The following is a 12,135-nucleotide window of genomic DNA, read 5'->3' as shown; positions in this document are numbered from 1 at the left end:
TTCCTGTGGAGTTGGAGCATACAGCTTATTGGGTTGTAAAAAAGTTTAACTTTGATTTGAAGGCAGCAAGTGAAAAGCGACTTCTTCAATTGAATGAGATGGAAGAGTTCCGGAATGATGCATATGAAAATGCAAAAATCTATAAAGAAAGGACGAAGAATGGCATGACAAACAGATTCTTAGGCGAGAGTTTGTACCAGGAAAATAAGTTTTACTCTTCAATTCACAACTCAAACTCTTTCCAGGAAAGTTAAAATCAAGATGGGCGGTCCTTATACAATTCATGAAGTTTTCTCTTTTGGAGCAATAGATTTGAAGGACAAGACAGGGAATATTTTCAGACTTAATGGTCAGAGATTAAAGCACTACTATGGAGAACAAATGGAGAAAAACTATGCATTTATTCCTCTTGGAGATCCTAATTGATGATAATTGAAAAGTCTGGCTGTAGACTTTAAAACAAGCGCTTATAGGAGGCAACCCATAGATCTTTCTTTCATTCTTTCATTTATTTTATTATCTTTATTTATTTAGTTTTAATAAATTGATTTTTGATGCAGATTTATTTAGCATGAATAAAGAGCTGAAAAAAAAAATTTTAAACTACGGAAGATTCATCATGCAACCAGGGAAGTTCCTTTTATTTCTTCAATCCTTGTTACTTTTGCATTACAATGAGGACATTGTTTAGTTTAAGTTTAAGGGTGTAAACTCCTATATGCATGTGATCCTCTTGTTTTCTAAGTCTTGGGTTGTTGATGGGTTATTTGATTCTCTTACCAAGCATGCATTGGAGTAAGATTGAATTCTCTATGACTCTGAAATTTGTGATTGAAGATGGTTTTGAGAAAAATTTTCAAAAATTTCTTTTATGTCAAGTGGAGTTTTGTGGGTATTTTAGTTTAAATCTTTGACCTTGAATATAATTGAGCACATCGTCGTTTTTCTCTTATTCCATTTTGCTTATAAAGAGAAGAAGTTGAATTAATTGAAAGAGGGAAGTTCGATTTTGCTTTGCTCTAGAATCCGTTGAAGGGTCCTTGAGTCGAAATCCTAGTTGAGACCAAATATTAGAGAAATGATCTAGGCATTTCTTTGGCATAACCAAAAAGCTTTCCCAGCCGTCCTTAATATCATGCCATCATTACATGGTGTGTTTCCATAGTCAACCCCCTTGAGCCTTCATAAGCCTTTATTTATTCTTTGAACTACATAAACCATGCCCGCTCTAAGCCTGAAAAATAATGAATCTACCTTTGATAGTTTGAGAAAATACTTTGGTGGAGAGTTACATTTAAAAGAGAAATATTGGTTTCACGATGAACCGTATTATGTTTGCTCTGTTTGATCAAAGAAGAAGAAGAAGAAGAAAGGAAATGACTGGAAAAAAAAAAAGAGAGAGAGAAAGAGAAAAAGAAAAAAAAAAGAAAAAAAAAAAAAAAGAAGTCGCTAAGCGGAGTGTGAATTACCTCAGATTTTGTTAAGGGAATTGTTGGTATTACATCAGTGATTACAGCAATAATAATGCCACAAGTATGAGCATATTGTCAAGAAAGAGCTATGATTTGAATCATGTGGGTTTTTCTTTTAATGTTCTGTTCACTAAGTATTTTCTCAGTTTGCTTTGATTTTCCATATCCAGTTCTTTCTTAACTCTTACCCTGTGGCCTATCATTACAACCTTATTAAAGACCTTTTGATCTCTGATTTTGGTATTGACTACATTAGTTGAGAGGATTTCTGAAAATTAGACTTATGGGGTTAAGTTTTAAGAGAATTCTTCTGATTTTGGTTGTTCTACTTTTATCTGAGTTTGCAGGTGGTTTGAGGTTAAATGGACTATATCACACACACACTCAAGGTCTTAACTTTAGGTTGAAGTAAACGCCTAACTCTTGCTTGACAAATTGCAAAATTTTTGATTGATTTTCTTGCTATCTTTGATGTTAAAAGAGTAAGATACTAAAGATGAAATCTAAATTCATAAAAACTTGGTGAGTGATGATACTTCTCTGTCGGGTCGAGTTGATATTGTCTAAACTATCATTTGTTTTTCTTTTTGTTTGAGGACAAACAAAGTTGTAAGTTTGGGGGTATTTGATAACTTGTAAAAGTTTTGTATTGCAGATTTTACAAGTTCGCTCGAGCGGAGGCTTTTGGCCGCCACTAGAGCGAATTCAGGCAGATTCAAACGCTCGACTGCTGCTCGACAGGGAGCTCGAGCAGGTTGCTGAAAAACAAAGATCCCTCGAGCGAATACATTGGTCACTCGAGCGAAATCAGGCAGAGTCGAACGCTCGATGTGCGCTTGATAGGACTCTCGAGCGAACTCAGGCAGAGTCGAACGCTCGACGTGTGCTCGACACCCCGCTCGAGCGAACATCGTATTTTGATAGATCCAGGGTTTTCCGCCGTCAAACGATATAAAAATGGATTTTTCACCCTATGGCCGTACTTTTTGACTGGAGAACACTTTTTGGGACAGAAAAACATAGCTAGAGGGATTCAAATCATCTGTTTTGGAGAGGGAATTCCAATTATTGCACGTACGTTAGAATCATACACGAGCACGGACGGGAGAAAAGCGTTGAATCGTTCCCTTGAGCTTTTGAAGACGAGTTGTGGCTGCAAGGAGGATTTTTCAGTGTTTGTTTTCTTCCAGTCTTCTCAGAAAAATTATGGTAAATTCGTTTATGTTGAATTCCATTTCTAGCATGAGCTAAATTTTCTTTATTCTAGGAAAACGATGTAACCTATTTCCGAACTATGCTTGATTGTCTACGCTAATTTAATGCAATTCTCTCTTTGTTTATCTGATTTATTCTGAGTTTATTGCTTCTAATTAAATGGCCATTGATTGGATGATTTTTAATCTTGTGATTTGCTATTGAAAGAGGGAATCATAGGGTAGATCTTGAATATTTCAGCATAGGTAAGTATAGAGATCGAAAGACTTGTATGAACCCATGTAGTAATTAAATCATTGGTTTTATTGCTTTCTTGCTTTATTAAATTTGCATATTCTTGTGTGAATTGATAAACAAGAGTCATTTCCAATTGACTATCGAAAGAGGCTTTTGGATGATTTAGAGATTTGCTAATAGATAAAAGAAAATTAAATTAAGTTAGCTGGATGAGAAAAGCATAGTGAAGAATTAGGTGAAATCAATTTCCTAGAAGTTTTCTTCCCCATTAAGTTGATCTTCGAACGTCAGTTTTGTTTCTCTTGCATATTTCCCTTTGAGTTGATCTTAGTTTAATTTGCAACTACAAAAAAATCTTAGTGATTTCTCTAGATAAAATCAAGTTTAGTATAATTTTGGTATTTGGTAAAAGTAAGATACCAATCTCTAAGGACGATACTCTTCTTATTACTTTACTATAAAACTACGATACTGTGCACTTGCAGTTTTGCACCGGTCAGTGGGTCCCTCCAGTTTTGGGAAAATCTCACCCAGCAATGTGATGCAACGATGCAGCAGACTGTATTCCCTATAGTTGGCCTCATTTGCATCTAATCCTTTGTTGTGCTTCTATGAGCTCGTACCAGTATCAACCTCATACCACTTACGTCGCGCAATTTGAGTGCATTGCACCTCTTCAAGGGTAGCAGAGATGTCTACATCGTTCTAGTTCATTTTTCGCAAGTTACGCCTACTTGATGAGTGTGTCGATACACCGCGCGACCCTATCCACATCCTCGCCAACTCATCTATGTCATCAATCTCTATGCACGATCCCCGTTGATTGGCAATATTGGGATGTTGTTGAGCTCGCATCTCTTCCTCAAGCCACCGCTCCTCACTATCTGGGGGCAATTGTGTTTACGCATGTTGCAAAGTATCATATGCAATAGAAGCGCTAGATATGGTGCACAACTCCTCATTGCGCGAGCAGCCAAAGGTACGAAACTTTCCCATTTGGATTTGACCTAACATTTTCATAATATACACATGCCAATAAATATTTACTAATTACATATTTGTTATTTTATTAGGTGAAATAAATATAAAAACATTAGGAAATCAAATCATATTTAAGAATTACCTTGATGGCATTTTCCTAGCACTCGGCGCTCGCCACTACAATCTTTGTGTCGGGATCCCAACCCATCCCGATCTATCTCATGAGATCGATAAGCAAACGCTATATGCCCTTCAATCGCTGGGTTTTGCCTCGAATCTGGTTCGAGTCAAACTCTCTAACATCAATAGCAGTCAGCCACTAAGCATATTCTAAATGCTCTCTACTTGTAATCTTTCCAGTTCTTAATCGACCCTTAAGGGAGTCCTGGTATAGCATGTCAATAAATTTTTCCTCCATCCTATTATCCCAAATTTCTCGATCTTGAATAGTGTTTTCTAGATCTTCCATATAGAATAGCTAAGAAAATAATAATAATATGGCAAATGAAGTAATTGTTTGTCAAAAATGTATAATGGCAGTCCCAAATTTCTACAAATAAATTTGGTTCTAGTGGAGATATGAAAAACGCAAATAGCAACAAATGCAAAATATTGAATGTATTGAACATCATAATTTTGAACTAAACCTGAAAAGGTGAAATACATTTTTAAGTATTTGAATGTGCATTCAAATAGTTCATACCTTATGATATGGACAATGTCTACGGAAGGAGCGTAATGAGTAACGCTACAACAACAGAAATAACCAAAGTGCAAAATATGATACTTAGTTAAATAGAGATATATAAATAAATAAATAAAAAGAATTGGCACTACAGATATAAAAAAATTGAAACAACCAAAGTCTCTCAATGTACACAAAAGTTTTTTGCAAAAACCCATGTGTAAGTTACTGGTACCTTTTCAAGTACTTTTGACCTTGATACATTTTTCCTTCAAACGGTTACACTTCTTTCCAGATCTATAAACTTGATATAGCAATGGTATACGAATCTTTCTTACTTGCATGACTCCTATACCTTTATATTCTCCAAAACAAAGGGCTCCCCATGTAGTCCTACTGAAACCACCACCACTACATAGGAGTTGTAATCTGACTTTAATCTACTCCAAATGTGCACCAATAAAATCTTCCTAGCCTGGCTCTATTCGCTTTTGAAGGAGAAGGATAAGATCAAGGAGAAGAGGGAGGGAAAAAGAAATTTAAAAAACCACAATCAATACAATATAGGTAAGAAAAGTCACACTTCTGGAAAACAGAATAGGTGTATTTTACAATATAGTAGGTGCAAATTGGGTTGCTGAATACTGGAAGTTTGGAGGTACCAATGCAAAACAGGTGATTGTTTGGGAGTTAAATAGTGCATGGCAATAAAATTATAAAACGACAAAATAGCAATGAACTTGTTATAAAAGCACCATATGCAAAAATGAAAAGAGAGTTTGCAGGTATGGAAAATCTAAAAGCTGTAAAAGTTATTACTTTTTTATTACTTGAAATCAATAAGTATTATAAAGTTTTCACATTAAGTACTGATGTTTTATGGGGGCTGGGACATTGTGTTGATCGATTTAACATATTGCATATTTTTATATATTTAGAATCAATATATTTTAATTTTTTCATTACATTATTATTGGTTTTAGATGAAAAAATAATTAAGATGCATAAATCTGAGTTGTGATTTAAATTGATAAATAGCATGATTTTTGCTTAATATCATAACTTATGATTTAATTGGACAATATTCTTTTACATGCATAACATATTTTTAATATTCTATTCTTTATTTATATTTTATTTTTAATTTTTATTTTTATTTTTTTATATAGGCTAAGAAATGAAAATGGGACTTAAAGATCTAGACACCACACACTACTTATTCAATTGGGACTTTGACCTACATGGCACACTTCTTTTTTTTAGCCTAATTCATTTATGCTTACGGGAACCCAATTAAATTCAATGCCACACGTCAATTGGTATTAGGACTTCAACTCATGCACGGCAACTCATATTAGACTTTGACCTGGAGGGGGACGGAAGACATAATTCATTTTGGGGCATTCATTTCTAAGTCGCTCACAATATTATTTTTCTCTCGCATTCACTCAGCGCCGCACGGTACCTGGAATAGTAAAAAAATTCATTCTTTTCGTTTGGGGCTTTAACACAGCAGAGAAATATAGGCTCTAGCGTCGTTGAAGAGTTCTTTGAGGGGTCCAATTGCTGCTACAGTTTAGCATCTTTCACTACTTTCAATCTCCATCTCCATTCATTTGGCTTTCTCTTTTCATTCATTACTTTTTATTTAATTTCAATTTGAAATTTATGGTGTATTCTTGATACTTTTGGATTAAAATTTTGAGCATTTTATTTGCTGTTTATTTTATTTTATGTTAGTTATTTTTTTCCTTTAAGCTTTCATTAAATATGCATTACATTGATTAAAGGTTAATTAGGATTTAAATAATTTCATTTTATTATTTAATTTTCAGATTAATTAAAATTGTTTAGCGTAGTTGAATCCTTAATTGTTAATTTCAATTTGTTAGTCTTTTACATTCCATTTCGAAGCTCTAAAAAATCCAAAAGTATGAATCTAATCTATGACTAGTACCCTTTTTATTTCCATTGCACTATTCCATTCATTATACATACCACCACTTTTATTTGTAAATCTTTTCACCATTTTATACGAGTTTAGATTTAAACAACTTTCCCGGAGGGGACAATCTAGGAATTTTATTCCTAATTATTATACGACATCCTCCAGCACTTGGGATAGCCTTTGTGCTACTCATTTTTTAGTGAGTCATGTATCCTCTCTTAAAATGGTGCCTAAATGGCCGTTATCTTAATTCTGTCAACAGAGCATTATCCAAAGAAATTTTTATAATCCACAAAACAATTCTCAATAGAGAGGCTATTCTTTCGTCCATCCCATCTTTTTCATCCCTTTCCCCTTAGCAACCTAGGTATCTCCACCAACTTAAATTAGCTCCATATCGCAATGAATCAACACTCTGAATCTTGAATTTAATTTCAAGAGCAGTTAAAAGGTGAGCACAGCTACTCTGGCTAGCACAACTTCTAGATCCGGCACATAATAAGGTAGAGGCCAATTGCTTTTGGTGCTTCAAGCATGTAGACCTCCAAGCATGGCCCATTGAGATTTTTTTATTTTATTTTATGTAGGCATCCAAAATAAGTGCCAAGAAGAATTTCATAAAAGTCATCAATTGGGTTGCGAATGATGAAGATGAGTTTAACCTGAGTTCACAATGATGCCTACATAAAATTTTTCCATGGTTGCGAATGATGGAAGATGAGTTAAACCTTAACAGAGTTCAAAATGATGAGGAGCATACCACACAAGGTATTTTGGCTAAGCACGAATTCTTGCCTCTCAATTGGGTTTGTCCCAAAAAAGTATTCTAAAAATTAGAGGACTAGCTTCCACTCTAAAAATTAAATCCATACTGTTCAGCAATCTCTATGTTCAGACAAAAGCTCGCAACGGCCCTCAAGTTTTCAGCCTATTAGATTTTGAGAATTTTTTTATCCTTCTCTCTCCTTGCTAGTTGGGTGTACCCCTTGGTATACTTCATATGTACTTAGGTTGCACCCTTCTGTGACTCAAGAAAATTAGCATTACTAATACATAAAAAATTATATATAGAGGACTAGGCTAGCCTACATCTTCTCCCCTTCTTTTACGAATGTTCTCTGAATTTAACATATTCTTTAAACATACAATCTCGAATATGTAGGCTTGGGTCAACAAAGTGTCATCATGTAATCTGAATGCTCCACCTCCCCTATCCCTCCCCCCAAGTTTGCATGTAGTGCCTTGCTGAGCCAATAGACTAGGCGATTCTCTTTAAGATTGATGATGACTCTGCCTTTAGGTTAGCACATGAAGGCCATGTTACTCTTGCCCCCAAATCCTCCAGTGAAGACAACATAGTAAGGTCCTAATGAGATCATTGCAACTACTTTAAATGGCTAGCTTTACCTACCCAGCTATCACTTAAAGTGTAACTGCCTGTAAACCAAGGAATCTTTTATGAATCCCCTGGTTTTGTGCTAACTTATTTTATCCCCAGTTATCTTTGTCCTTCACTGACTCTCGATGCAAACTTGGTATTAAATAAAGCTAGCAAAATCAAGTAGAAGGTGATGGTATTAAAAAATGACTGATGAGATTATGCATTAAAAAAATGACTATAAAGTGATTGTTATATCACTCAAGAAATTTTTTGGCCATCAACAACATCACAAAATATGAGATTTATGTAGATGATATTATATAGGTGTAAATAAGAAAATAACTTTCACACCCATGTGGGTTGTAAGGAAATGCTTGAATGAAGAGTCTAGATTTCGATGATGGAACTCAGTAATGATGTCAAAATAACGATGTTGATATATAAACATTCTTGGATGTGGATATTGCCACATGGATTCTGGAACATAACTATGGTGATGCCATTATTAATATATAAACATCAAAAGATTAATAAAGCCTAGCGGTTTTTAAGGGAAATGGTAAAAGGAGAAAGGCTCAGAGAATAATAGCATGTAATCAGATGATAACTTCGGAATCTTGAGCATAAAAATACAGCATAAATTGTATTTTCTGCTTGCTTATTTTGATTAGTAATGGTTTAAGCAGTTTTTGGAATAGTTGGTAACATATCAAGCAAATCTTGTAAGGGTCAACATAAAAAGAATCTTATCATCAACATTGGGCATATCACTCTATGTGGTCATTTTGTGTAGCTATCAGTTACTTTTTAGCTCTTATTTTCTTCTTCATTTGGGATTCTTTTATGCTATGTCATTTCGTGTGATGTCTCATTTGTGTGTAGTTTGTGTATAAATATTCTTTTGCTTTGTTCCTCCAATTTAAGATGTGTACGTGTCTGTCTCATTTTATTAAAAATATTGATTTGCTTAAAGTGGACATCATCAGCATCTACCTTTTCTCCCTCAAGTTCAGCCCCCCTTCATCATACAAAATAAGTTCTTGTCTCTTTCCTTCAAAATATTTACATTTCACAAATAAATTTACATCATCAACAAGCAAAATCATTCAGCATTTACATTTATATCCAACATGTTGTAAAATCATATACATTCATGCGATTTCCAGGTATATTATTGGCTCACATCATAGCATATTAACACAATAGTTAAATAATTACCACACCCAAATTCTTAGCATATAAAAACCAACCACACCCAAATTCTCAGAATATAAAAACAATCCTCACATACCTGGAAGGAGCAGGTCCTTGGAGCCGTGGTGGTCGCGGGTTAAGAGAAACAGCCTGTAAGCTCAGATTTGGTGACTGGGCTGCAGTGTTTGATATGAATTCGAGTGGTGGGGTTGCATTGGTTTCGGCATGATGGATTTGTAGTTGAAATTGTTGCTTAAGTAGCCAAAATTAACTACTGCCTGAAACAAATTTTGCAAATCTCGGCTCCTTGCACAAGGTTCCCTATGGATTTTAACTTTAGGGCAGTAGAATCTATGCTAGGTTATCAATTCAATGTGAGATTACAGAGTACTTAAAATGAAAACAGTAGATTAGACGGGACTAAACATTAACGTATGAGCAGACCAGCAGTTGAGGGATGATCAATGCCCAAAGTTCCCAACCACCAAGATGAATGTTGTGCACTGTAAGGTTAGGGTTGAGGCGATGATCCTCTTTGGACATCAATGGGGGTAGTGATCTTATAGAACACCCATGACTTTGATTTTCCTCTAGGCATAGAAGGGGCAAGAAACTGGTTTTGGGGAAAAAATTTCTTTGTGGGAAACGCTGAATCTGCTTGAGAAAATTTTGCTTGCCGATATGAGATACAGAACCATGCTCTTTGCAGAGGGATGTCCTTTGCAAAGGCTGTGGGTTTCAGAAGAAAATGAGGTCTTGGGAAAAAGATGAGAAGTAAACACATTTGCTAGAGATTTGTCTCTCTCATTGTGTTATGTCTACAAAAGTAAAAATGCATATAAAAAGTAACGGATAGATGAGGGTTGAATTCGTCTTTTTGCTAATTTGTTTTTAGTGAAAGTTATAAAACCATCTCAAGTGATTTGAAGTAAGACATTTGGATTGAAGGTGATTTTACTGTACAAGGGAAGATGCGATGATTCTATCTCACTCCCGAATCCAAACCGGGCCTTAATTATCGAACTACAAAGTGAAATGATAAATTCAAACTTAAAAGGAAAAAAATTGTATAAAATTAAAGATTGGCTTTTTCTTTGACTTTTTTTCACTCTTCTTTTTCCTTTCTAATAATTTTTCCTTTTTTAAAGAGTTTTAATAATAATAATAATAACAACAACAACAACAACAACAATAATAATAATAATTCTCCTTAACTTCTTTGTTTTAGAGGTCTAAAGAGATAGTTTCCTCTATCCATGATATCTTTTCACGCCAATGAAGAAAATGGTTTATCGAGGTGTTCTAACTTCTTTTTCTTTCTTTCTTTTTCTTTCTTCTATTTTTTTCCCCCTTTGATTAATTTGAAATCAAGGGCAGAAATTATGCAATTGAGCTTCACCATTAACATGGAACATAAAATAAAAAGATATTGCTCCTTTGATTTGGATGATTTAATTCAAAACGAGTCAAATAAAAGAGTGAAAAAAAATGTAAGACAAGGTTTTGGGCCTTGTTGGGGTTAAAATGCCTTGAGTGTGTGTTGCATGGTTTATGGGCTTTGGGTGTGAGTTGATGGGAGGCCTTGGTTACAGATTTTGAGGGATTATAAGAGGCCTCAAGATCAACAAAGATGGGGCTTGAAAGGCTTGCTTTATCATAAATGAGTCATGGGTCAAAACTAATACCAAGTTAGGCTCAAAAGGTCTTATGCCTTCCTGATACTTGGCCAATCTTTACCAAGGCTAGCCTACCAAGACTTCTATTCCTATGAGGCTTAATTTAAGGCTTCTAAGTCTTGGCCCATTAACATTCTAAAGTTCTAAGAGCCTTAAGTGAAGCACTAATAGGCTTGCTCACTAAACCGCTTAGTCTTAACCCCCAAGTTTAATCATTAATAACACTAAGTGCAATAGTCTAAATAAGTCTAACTATGTCCAATAAAAATATAAATAATAAATAATATAATAATTCTTATAAATATATATATGTAAAGCCCAAAATTATAAGCGTAAACCAATGGCGTTTAAAGGTTAATGCTAATGGGTAATTAGGCGAGGTGTTATAACGTGGTCCCGCATCCTCTTAAGGCCTTCAATGTACTATACGCCTAAGCCTAATCGTGGACAAATATGGCCAACCTCAGCTGCCTCTCTAAGTGAGGAATGCCTCTTGGACTTGGGACAAGTTGCTCCGCAGGTACTTGATGACCACGTCCTGGGCAGTTGCCCTTTGCTGGGTCTTCTCCAACTCCTTCGACACCTGCTTGGCCCTCATCTTCTCCTGGCCAGTAATGGCCTAAGCAACTGATAGTGAGTCCTCCCACCCCTTTAGAGCATCTGAGAGGGACCAATGTTCTTCCCCTATCAACTTGAGCTGCTGGGCCTTAGAGCCTTGGTGGCCCCTCAACTCGGTATTCTATCCCTGGAGTTGGCTCAAAAACTCCTCGAGGGCTGTCACCTGAGCGATCAATTTGTCGGCCAACTCCTGAGCGATTAAGATGTCGTTACGAGCCAACTTGACTTGTTCCTTCACTGCTGCCAGCTTGATCTTTAAAGTCTTTTGCAGCTACCGAAGGTGTTTAACCCACTCTTGGATCGATGTATGGGCGAGCTAGGTAGCTGCCAGATCAACCCCCATCAGCTCCTTCTTCTCCCTTTCCCCGCACATGCATCAAAGGGCCAATTGTGCCAGAGAGCGAATGACCCGATTCTCCTCTTCAGTTGCCTCCTAGCCACTCACTATGAAGGAGGCCAATTGGGTTGCTCCCTGTCAACAACGAAAACAACCATCAAAGGGTGTCAGAAAGGAAAAGTAAGGAAATAAGGAAAATGATAAATTAATGAGAGAAAAGGAACCTCTGAGAAGAAGCCCCTATTAGAGACCTAGTCACCCGCTCCAAAGACTTTGCCCGAGTCCCCCCAGTTTCAGAGCGAGTTGAGAGAGGAATGGCCTCCACTGGGCAATCTGCGGGAAATGGCCACACGGTCTCACCCACATCCTCAATCACACACGTGGCCTCCTC

This window comes from Carya illinoinensis, chromosome 9 (assembly GCF_018687715.1).
Source record: "Carya illinoinensis cultivar Pawnee chromosome 9, C.illinoinensisPawnee_v1, whole genome shotgun sequence".
Taxonomy (NCBI): Eukaryota; Viridiplantae; Streptophyta; class Magnoliopsida; order Fagales; family Juglandaceae; genus Carya; species Carya illinoinensis.
The sequence above is the reverse complement of the archived record's forward strand: the minus strand, read 5'-3'. Positions refer to the sequence as shown.